Source organism: Podarcis vaucheri (assembly GCF_965113315.1).
Source record: "Podarcis vaucheri genome assembly, chromosome: 16".
Taxonomy (NCBI): domain Eukaryota; kingdom Metazoa; phylum Chordata; class Lepidosauria; order Squamata; family Lacertidae; genus Podarcis; species Podarcis vaucheri.
Window position 1 is genome coordinate 23,705,113 of NC_138754.1, and position 10,989 is coordinate 23,716,101.

Consider the following 10,989-nt stretch of genomic DNA (forward strand, 5'->3'; position numbering starts at 1 on the left):
GGGCGCGGCGGCGGCGGCGGCTCGGAGGGGGGTGGTCGCTCGGCTTCCCCTCGGCGTCGTCGTCGCTGCTGCTTCTGCCGCCGCCTTCCCCTCGGCTCTGCGGCTCGGCGCCTCCGCCTCCCTCCTCACAACCACAACAACATGGCGGCCGGGGCCACACACCGAAGGGCGGGGCGGGGGAAGGAGGAGAAGGAGGAGCCCGCTGGGGGAAGCGATGGAGGGCGGGAAGGAGCGCGAGCGAGGGCGGCCTCCTGCCTCGACGCTCCTCCTGAGGGGGAAACGGTGGGAGGCGGGTCGGGGGCGCGTCTCGTCGTCTTCTTCCCGAGGCAGGTGGCGGCGGCGGTGTTGCTTCTCGGCTCAGGGCTGAAGGGAGCTGGCCACTATCGCCTCTCCACGCGGACTAAAATGAAATGAAAATAAAAAGTTCCTTTTCCCTTCTCCTCGCGTCCCAACGTCTTGAGGGGATGGCTCCTTCTTTCGCAGCGACACTGAGGGAAGCGTTCATTATGAGGCGAATTCCGACAAAAGAAAACCAATCAGCAACAAGAATTTTGTAGTGCCTTTAAGAACATGTGTGTGTATTATTATTAATATATATATATACACACACACACACACATATATATATATATATATATGCAGGTTTTGGTGTCTTCGGGTGTCTTCCCGTGTAAGAGTCGGGGTGTCTGTGCGACGTTTCGACGAGGTCTCACTCGTCATCTTCAGGCTGGTGCTTTCGGCTTCTTGTTACTGGAACAGAGCAGAGTCTGGTGTTTGAGTTCCTATAAATACTGTTGAGGGGTGTGGTGTATAGCCTCCAACGTTCTGGGCAGAGAGGAAGTTCCTAGATTAGTGTGCCTTTTCTTCTTTTGTTCCTTAATTACTTGAGGGATATCTTGGGTGATTTCATGAGTGATATTCTGAATACCACTGGGTGGGTCATTAAGCGTAGATTAGTTGCTAAAGCTTTCGTGTCTTGACCTCTTGAGCTTGTGAAGAGTTTTTCTGAGAAGATGGCTGTTCTGCATTTAGTTGTGCTCTGGCTTGGCTTCGTGTATAGGGGCGAGCTGTGGTTTTGTGCCAGTGGTATTCAGTGGAATACCAGTGGTATTCAGAATATCACTCATGAAATCACCCAAGATATCCCTCAAGTAATTAAGGAACAAAAGAAGAAAAGGCACACTAATCTAGGAACTTCCTCTCTGCCCAGAACGTTGGAGGCTATACACCACACCCCTCAACAGTATTTATAGGAACTCAAACACCAGACTCTGCTCTGTTCCAGTAACAAGAAGCCGAAAGCACCAGCCTGAAGATGACGAGTGAGACCTCGTCGAAACGTCGCACAGACACCCCGACTCTTACACGGGAAGACACCCGAAGACACCAAAACCTGCATATATATATATATATATATATATATATATATATATATATATAATTTTCTGTTTTGCAATTTGAAGTACTCATTCTTACATCCTTAAGATATCAGTGAGTTCCCTTCTTTCCATGGTTCATTTTACATATCATAAATCCCTGCATATTTTACAGAAACTATACCATTCAGTATTCCATTAATACATCCATCATAACTTATTTACACTGTTGAATTTATCTTAATGCTGCCAGCATTTTCCGCTGTACAGTTATTTCCCATATATTCAATAAAAGTTTTCTTTTTTATATATTATTAACATTATTACTAAATTTGTTGCCCGCCCTTCACCAGCAAGGACGGGGTTACCAGCCATTTAAAATTCAGAATTAAAAACTGTTAAGACATATTGAACAGTTAAAACATAATTAAAAACATAATTTGATGACATACAAGAATAAAGGAAAAAATACAATTAAAATTAAACATACACACAAAATATGAAGTGTCAGCTATTTCACAATCTGGAAAAAATTACTATTATTTTTGTTGGGTGAGGGTTTTCTTTGAAGATGTATTTGTAAAGGTTAGACTATTGTCCTCAAGGCCTTACAATATTCTCACTTAAAACCCCAAAGCTGGAATGTTTACTGTATTTTCTAACAGAGGGCAGAAATTGGGTACCCAAGTCAACACAGTTGCCTTGGATTAAAGACCAGGGGAATTTCTACTTGCACCAGAGAGGTATGGCAAGCTGTATGGCGGTTCCCATTTTTGTGCTACAATAGTTATCACAGTCTAGAATAAAAGTCTGGGGAATACCGTGTTGGAGCATTATCGATTTCCCTTCCCAACTATCAGAAACAGAAGTGTGGTGGGGGGCTTAGCAGGGGAAGTATGCAGTAGTGCTGAAAATGCAGAACTTTCGCAAATATCTTTACGATCTGTTTTTGTTTAACGGGAAATGGCTATAAAATAGTCAGGACCAAATGTATTGCTGCAACAGGTACGGAGAATGGACCTTTGCTGGTGATCACCAACTTTGGGCTTTATTTCTCCTCTCCTGCATGAATGATAGCACTTCAGAATGCGCTGGGTAATTAAAGATGAGGAAAAATAAAAGCCAGTGACATATGCACTTGTGCAGGACCAGCCCTACAATTAGGCAAAGTGTGACAACTGTTTCAAGTGAAAGATGCAGTTGGGTGAGGAGTGCCAGCAAGATGTTGGGAGGGCATACCTGTGAGCAGGTCCGCGGTCGGACCTTGCATGGCATGCAAGACTTAACAAAAATTCCAAATGTATATTAACTTGCATATAATGAAGAATAACGACTAGAAGTGGCTGTAAAGATTCTAATGATATTGGCCTTCATACATCAGACACAGATGATTGCATTCCCAGGATTTTATTTTCAGCAATGTAAGTTGGGGTCCTATCAGGGGGAAATGAGAATCAGATCATACAATTGGTTCTAATGCCATACATGTAAGAAAACAAAACTGATATTTAAATACTTGATTTTAAAAAATGCAGTTGGGCCACCCTAACAAAATGACATTTCAGTTCTCCAGACCTTTAAACCTGAGAAACCTCACTTCCTGCAATCAAAGGAGTACATTCCTTGAGCAAAGAGATTTTATCACCAACACAGAATTGTAACAAAATCCTTCGTCCTACCTTGCTGGAAGAAACAAAGATGAATGTGTCAAAGGCATTCCAAGATGCCAGAACAAACCTGCAAAAGTTAGATTAAGATGGCTGATTCAGACTAGAGCAGTTCCGTAAACTGGTTCCACTCCAATTCTAGAACTGCAGGAATATGACACCGACGCAAGGAAGAATCTGTGTCAGTGGTAGATTACAGACAATGGCTGCTATTCTTTGCACATGTTCCCAAGTCCTTCTCTTTTTAAAAAGGGGCACTGTCCTTGGAAGTTCCATCTGAAAAGAAGCAGGAAATGCCACCTTCACTGTAATCTGTACAGCAGAATATGTCCTAGGCTTTGGATGTCTTTCACAAGCAATGGAAAATGAAGATCAAGCCATATTTATCAGCTTCTTGAAGAACAGCTGGCACTCAGCATTTGCTCTGCGTGCAAAACGCCCCAGATTTGATACCTGGTGTCTCCATAAAGGCCTGGGAAACACTCCCATTTGAATCCCATGAGAGCTGCTGCCTGTCAGTGTTTGGCAGTACTGGCCAGCTTCCTATGTTCCTATGAACACAAGTTTGTTTTTGGAACCTTGGTTCAGAGAAGTACTGTAAAACAAACAGAATAATGAAATAATCTGTTTTGACAGGGTGAACAATATTCAAAAAGGAGTGCCTTAAAAGAGAAAAGCAACAGGAAGGAAAGCATGAGCCGAATCCTGTTTGCGCAAGGTGACTCGAGGATTGCAAGAATAACATTTTTCTAAACATGCAACGCACACAGGGAAGTGACAAGATCCACCACTGCTACACATCTAAGGAGTTCCAGGGTCAGAGACAGTATGTCTTAGGATCGTGAATGGTGGAAAGGTATTGTTCTCATGCCCTGCTCATAGGTTTCCCAGATGCATCTGGGAATATAGGACAAGATAAGTCAGGTGTAGGGAACCTTTAACTCAAGGTACACATTCCCTCATAAGCAACCTTCTAGGGGCTGTATACTTCATATTTTATTTCTTAGAATGTACATATAGCTTGACTGTTAAAAGAAAACACCTCTGAGCAGTTTACAGAAAGAATAAAGCAATAGAATTATTGGTTAGAAAAAGTTTAAAATGACTATTTTAAAACCTCAACAAATAATTAAAATCAACAATCAGCTAAAAACCAGATTAAAACACATGCCAACATTCTACATGTCCGGACAGGCTTGCCTAAACAAAAATGTTTTTACCAGGCGCTTAAAAGAATACAGTGACAGCAGCTGCCATATCATTGGTGGGTGTGGCCAGGCACTCACAGCTCTCCATCCTTCATCCAAGCAAGCAAGCAGGAGTTATTATTTCAGTTCAGGGACACATTCAGGCTAGGTAAAACCCACAGAGGGGACACAAAGTAGCGATGGGGGATAAATTCAATTCAGTTTGCATCGAAAGGTGAACCTATCTCTTTGCACTTTCTGAAACAATACTGGAATGGAAACACAGCCATTCTTCACAAATCTGTACTATTAATTTTGCAATGAGGTCTACAAAAACGCACATGCTGAGGTAAAGTATGCATAAAAATGTATATGTTAGTAAAAACAACATTTCAAAACACATTATTTTAGGGGAATTACTTTCCACGAATGTGTATATTAGGCAAAAGTACAATCTGTAATGAGATATTCATACTACAGTGCTAGTGAATTTTAAGGATGGTGATCATGATGACAAACAACTGGTGTGGAATTGTGAGGAACTGAACATAAGACTGGAAAAAGGAGAAACCTAGAAAAACCGAAATTGACATATTAATCCATCAAGGTCACATTCCAGCCAGGTAAAACTAATAGAGGTTGTACAGAGCAGAGCCGGTGAGGAGCATGGCAGGCTGGAGGGAGTTGCATTGACCTGAGGTTCGCCACCTCTAATTTATATCCTAGATTTCTAACCTTACTTATTCCTGTGCTTCGGGTTCTCTGACCTACTTGTGAGAAGAAAATACAAACAGCAACACCACAACAACAACCCGCCATCACAACCTTCAGTCTGCAAGCGCCCTTTTGTATTCTGCTGGGGGAAAACAATAAAAGTGTGAAGAATCAACAGTAGCCTTCTTTCCATGCAAGAAGGAAGTTCATTTGGCCGCAGCTGAGAGTAGCAGGAGCTGGTGGAAAAGAACTTTGAACAGAGAATCTTTCTAAACATACAGAAAAGCAGTTTTTAAGATTGTAAATGGTGAGGTTGTCAGCTGGGAACTTGTTTGACATTGAAAGAACCCAGAAACTTCGGAAAACTTTTTTCCCTCTCTCTCAATCTCATTTTTTTGCAGTTTGCATGAGACATGAACAAATAAATTAAAAGCCAACCTCAAACCGTCTATCTCCTGGGGAAGACTCTGGCATCTTTTCCTGCACGCTGCATTCTTTGAAAGGGAGAATGCTGCCTTGTGCCTTATCACTGGCTGAGCCAAAAAAGGTTCTCTTGGTGCTCAAACAGAGCCAAGACAATTAGCGACATATATCTGTCAAACCTCCAGGCAATGTCAAGGCACTCATCCCAGGCTTTGACTGGATGGGACACTCTGGACCATTCAATAGTTGTGCATTCAGTGCTCAACAGCTTCCAAGCAGCAAATCAGCCCCTGAGATGGGTCGTCTTCTTATGTAAGTCAAACTCCATTTCTTACAGTTCCTTTGTTTAGAAAGCATTAGGATCTCGTCCAGATTTTGCTCCTGCCAAAATATGAGGTCCTTGTGAGCTATTTTTCAGGACCAGTTTAGCTGTGTGATGTTTGTGTGTGTGTCTTTGGCCCACGGATGGGGAAACTTGTGGCCCTCCAGATGTTGTTGGACTACAACTCCCATCAGCTTCAACCAGCATGGACAATGGCCTGGGAAGACCGGAGCTGTAATACAACACTGGAGGACCACAGGTTCATTAACCCTGCTTTAGCCCTTGTACAGCTATTAAGGAAGGAACGAAGAAAATGCATAGAGGGACCCTGGAACTGCATCAGGAGGGCTGTGGCATGGAAGGGGCTTTAGCCCTGTATCCTTACATGGTCTCAATAAAAATATTGGGTGGGGGCAGTTCATGCCAGCTATTTGTAATGGGAGGACAGCTTCCATAAGTACAAATGGGAGAGTTTCTTCCAATACAAATAGCACGAGGGGACCCTGCTTCCACGTAATCCAGATCAGGACCACAGTGGTGTTGAGGGGAAGGGTGATGGAGCCCTTACTTCCACAAAGGTCATGGTTCAGATTACCCCCACCACCTCCGTGACTGCTATTTACTTTTTTAAAAGCCAAGTGTGTGAATGAAATAATGCCTATTTTGTCCCTCAATGTTCAACTGAAAGCAGCAGCCCTTGGTCTTCTCTAAAAACCCATTGGGGCCCCCCAAAGTGCATCGGCCCCTAGGAGTCAGCACCTATGTTAGCAGACACCTGTTCCCTTCATGGAGCTACAATTCTCAGAGTGGTTTAATGATCAATCCTTCTTCCCAGGGAACTCTGGAACTGAAGCTCTGTGCAGGGCATAAGGGTTTCTGAACACCTCTCAGCACCTTTAACAGACTGCAGTTCCCATGATTCCTTGGCGGAAGCTGTGCCTGTTGAAAGTGGTATGATACTGCTTTAAATGCATAGTGCCGATGAAGAACTATAGTTCCTCGAGGGCAAGACTGAGACTAAGGGCTCATCCAGACTTTTTATTCTGCGTTTCTAGGCATAGGTCCAGGCTTTAAAGCTCTGTGTGCAAGCAGGGTTTTTGTCCTGGCACTTTCCCTGGGGAAATCTGCTTTTTACTACTGAATTAGAGCAAACGGCAATCACGTTTTCAGCGGTAATACAGAGGTTTCCCCAGGGAAAGCGTTGGGACAAGAAAACACCTGTTTGGACATAGAGCTTAAAGTCCAGACCTAGGCATGGATAGCAGGGCCATCTATACCTGGGGGTGCAGGGCACCTGGGTGCCGAATTCTGGGGGCTGCCAGGTGCCAGCTGCTGAAGCCGCCCTAGCTCTTAACTATCTACCTGTAATGAAATAATAATTTTGATCAAGCTAGAAAAACAAAATACATATATACCTAGGTATTACCGAAATGCACACCTACTGGTTCACTAAAGGACTTTATGTGCTCATTCACCAAAGACATGCCGCACCAGTGGCAGTGCTTGTCATTCAGAATGGCGACGCTTGTGAGACTTGGGGGCACTGGGCAGATCTTTGCACCCTGATGGTGCATATGCTAAAGACTCCCTGGATGGATAGCATGCTGCAAAAGGAAGTCTGGATGAGCCCTAAGGAGGAGGAAACTGACAGTGCTACTCCCTGGACCGGTTGTAAGTAAGAAAGCAGGCAGATGGTGGACAAGCCCTGTGTCTGCCACATTGAGTCAGCATGGTAAGATGGATGAAGGAATACTGAATGTTGACAAGGGATATCAGGGTGCCAAATCCTCCTCAGTTATTTGTAAGTGATGGGAACGGTAGTCTGAAATATCAGGAGGTCATCAGATTGGGGAAGGCTGCACTATAGCAGGTACATGTTGTGGTCTGCTATTCATAGGAATAAAGAGCAGCAAAAAATACTGTTATGTCCAAGTTTTTGTCATTCTTTAGATCCTAGCCTTTGGCCTGCATATTGTTGTCAACGTTTCAGAAGCAACCCAGTTCAAAACAATACCATTAAAAATTTGCATATAGTCCTACAACATTTCTGCATTATTGTAGCTATAAAGCACATTTTACTTTACTGTAGTTATATAAAAAAGAAAGGAAAAATGTAATGCCAAGCCTCAGGTTTCAGCTATCAAAAACTGGCTCTGACTTTACAACCTTTCCCATATTTGTAATTTTTTGCATAATTTACTCAACCTCAGATATGATAAGCTTCGTCAATGGCAAGCGTTGTTAATAAAACCTGATTGTAAGTTTCCTAAAGACTGCCCTGTATTAGGCAACTTACAACTTAGATAAACAAATAACAACAGCAGCCCAGTTGTAAATGGATTGGGCCTCATTTTGCACCTGGGTATAGGATGTCTGCCAAAGGAAATTAAACATAAGTCATCCATGGTTTCTTTAAAAATAAATCATTTAGAAGATGCAAAAAAGAGAGCATTAAGTCTACAGCATTCTAAACAACTTTCCAAGCCCCTTGAAGTACAAGGCAAACAAACTCTACCCACTGCAGTCTCCTTCCGGTGAGGAGAGAGGCTGGCATGTTAATAAGTAGATACTGAATAATGGTGAATTACAAATGAGAATAATACAGTCTGTCTCCTCTAGTGTATTAACACGTTTACTCCCTCTAATAGCAAGCTCAAGTGATGAGTGCCAACGGGGCTGAAGCTAAAATGGGGTCACAGAGAAATCAGAGGAAAGTGTCGGCATGTGTGAGTTAGGGAAACACTGAGATTGGCAGGCGTACAACAAACAAACATATTTTAAAACTCCAGAAACCTAAGGAGCAACCCCCTCCTGAAAACAAGCCAAAGAAAACTGAGCATGCTCACTGTCCAGGGAATGTTGAGTGTCAGCAGAACATTGAGGAAGAGCCATAGTTCAGTAGTAGAGCATCTTACATTCAGAAGGTCCTAGGTCTGATCCCATCAGCCCCAGCCAATATGACCAGTGGACAGAGAGGATGGGAATTGCAGCCCAACAACATCTGGAAGGTCACAGTTCCCTATCGCTGCTTTATGGAGTATTATAAAGAGAGAGAGAAAAGGCAGCTCCCAGCTCCCAGGAGCTTACTGCCTAAACTTCCCAAAGTGGGAGACTAGGAGTAGATGAGATAGCAGGATTTGGAGAATGCAGGAATGTCAGGGCTAAGAAGTCACTGGAGACAAGAACAGGGGTCACCGGGCAGTAGACACAAATGGGACAAGGAGGCAGAAGTACTTATCAGAGGAAACACAAAAGTAAGGCAGCATTGCATAGTGGTTTGAATTTGGGACTAGGACCTGGAAAGTCGTGGTTGAAAGTCCTACTCGACCATAAAACTCTCTGCATGACCCTTAGGGCGGTCACTGCTTCTTAACCTAACATACCTTGCAAGGTTGTTTTGAGGATTAAAAGGGGGAGAGGGAGAACCATGCGTGCCTCTGTCTATAATATATGAATACATTTCAAGACAGACCTGAGCCTTACAATGAGGCAGAGTGAGGCAGCTGTCTTAGGCAACAGCTGCTGAAGTGCAAGGAGTGGCCACAGCAGTGCCCCTGTACTCACTACACCATCCTGCTGCCAATCGCAGTGGAAGATACTGTTCGTTCACCAGGATTAGAGTAAGATTCCAATTGGCTTATGATGTGCCCTGGGGAGGGTGCCATCAGGCAGCAAAATGTCTTGAGCTGGCCCTGGCCCTGATGCTGGCAAGGGTTATTCCTACAATAACAACACACCAATACGTAGTAGTTGGATTATGACCTGGGAGACCAGGGTTCAAATCCCCACTCAGCCATGTTGAAGCTCACTGGATGACCTTGGACTGGTCCCTATCTCACAGGGGTTGTTGTGCCAATAAAATTGGGAAGGGGGGAGGAAAATCCTGTATGTTATCTTGAGCTCCTTGTTGGAAAGGTGGGATATAAATGTAAAAATGAAAAACTATAAAAGCCAAGAAAAATAGGCAAGTCCTATATGGTCTTATTTGCCCTTGATTCTGGTTCTGAGGCTCTCCAAAAAGCCCTCTTTCCATCACAAGCCTAGATGGTGTACTGGGCCTGCAATCACCCTGCCTGTCATGGAAACATTGTATTTTCTGCAACCCTGCTTTTTTATCTGGTTTGTAATGTTGAGTGACAAAACAAGAGATCATGGTGGGATTAGTGTGCAATTAGCGTTAACTAGCAAACACGTATTCAGTCTCAAGTGCACACTGTCTGGGGTAATCTCCTCAAACAGTGGGAGAGATACCCAAGAGGTGCAGAATATTTCCCTATGTAAAGATTCTTGATTGGGACGTGCTTAGTGCCTTTTATCTTGTTCTCTGAGAATCAGGTCAGTTCCCTATCCTTTTATATGACAAGGTGTCATTCCTTTTTTATGTTTTATTTCTGATGCGTTGCATTGGAACATGAGCCCAGTGGTGACACGCCTTTGCCATTATTATTCTTAAAGCTTCTCTTCATAACTTCTGGGGCACGGATGAATGCTTTTGTGCTCAAATTTTGCTTGTGGGTTTCACACAGGCATCTGGTTGGCTACTGTGAGAACTGGATTCTAGACTAGATGGGCTATTGGCCTGATCCAACAGGTTATTTTTATCTGTCTCAGCCAGCACCCACTCTCTTTCTAATACCCCTTCTCTCTCTCTCTCTCTCTCTCTCTCTCTCTCTCTCTCTTTTTCTTTCTGCCACCCCCTATCCCCTCACTCTTCCTTCTCCTTGACACCCCCATTAAATTAGGCCATGGGCCACATGTGGCCCATAGGCTACAAACTGCCTGATCCTGCCATAAATATTGAGAATTGTCAACTGCTGAAGGCCCTGAACATTCTCAGGGCCTTCACTCCACAGAATGATAGTTCCCCTGGTTCCTTCCCTGTTGTGAGAGAATAACTTTCAAAACAGTTTTAGGTTGCAATCCTAAACAAATTGGCTAGGGTGCAAACTCCACTGGACACAGCAGGGGGTTACTTCTGAGTAAACCTGCATAGAATTGAACTCTGACAATTTAAGTTTGGGAGCTCAAGGCACTGTACACTTCCTCTCAATTATAGTTTTGGACTAGGACCTGGGACACCAGGGTTCAAATCCCTACACGGTCACAGTGAAACTCACTGGGTGACCTTGGACCAGCCACTGTCTCTCAGCCTAATCTACCTCACAGGGTTATTCTGAGGATAAAATGGGGAGAGGAAAAACCATGTATCCATGACAGCAAGGTATTATTGGTACTCCAAGGTCTAGCAGATAGTCCTACTTGAGAAATTTCCGACAAATTATAGTGGCTTTAGTTTAAAA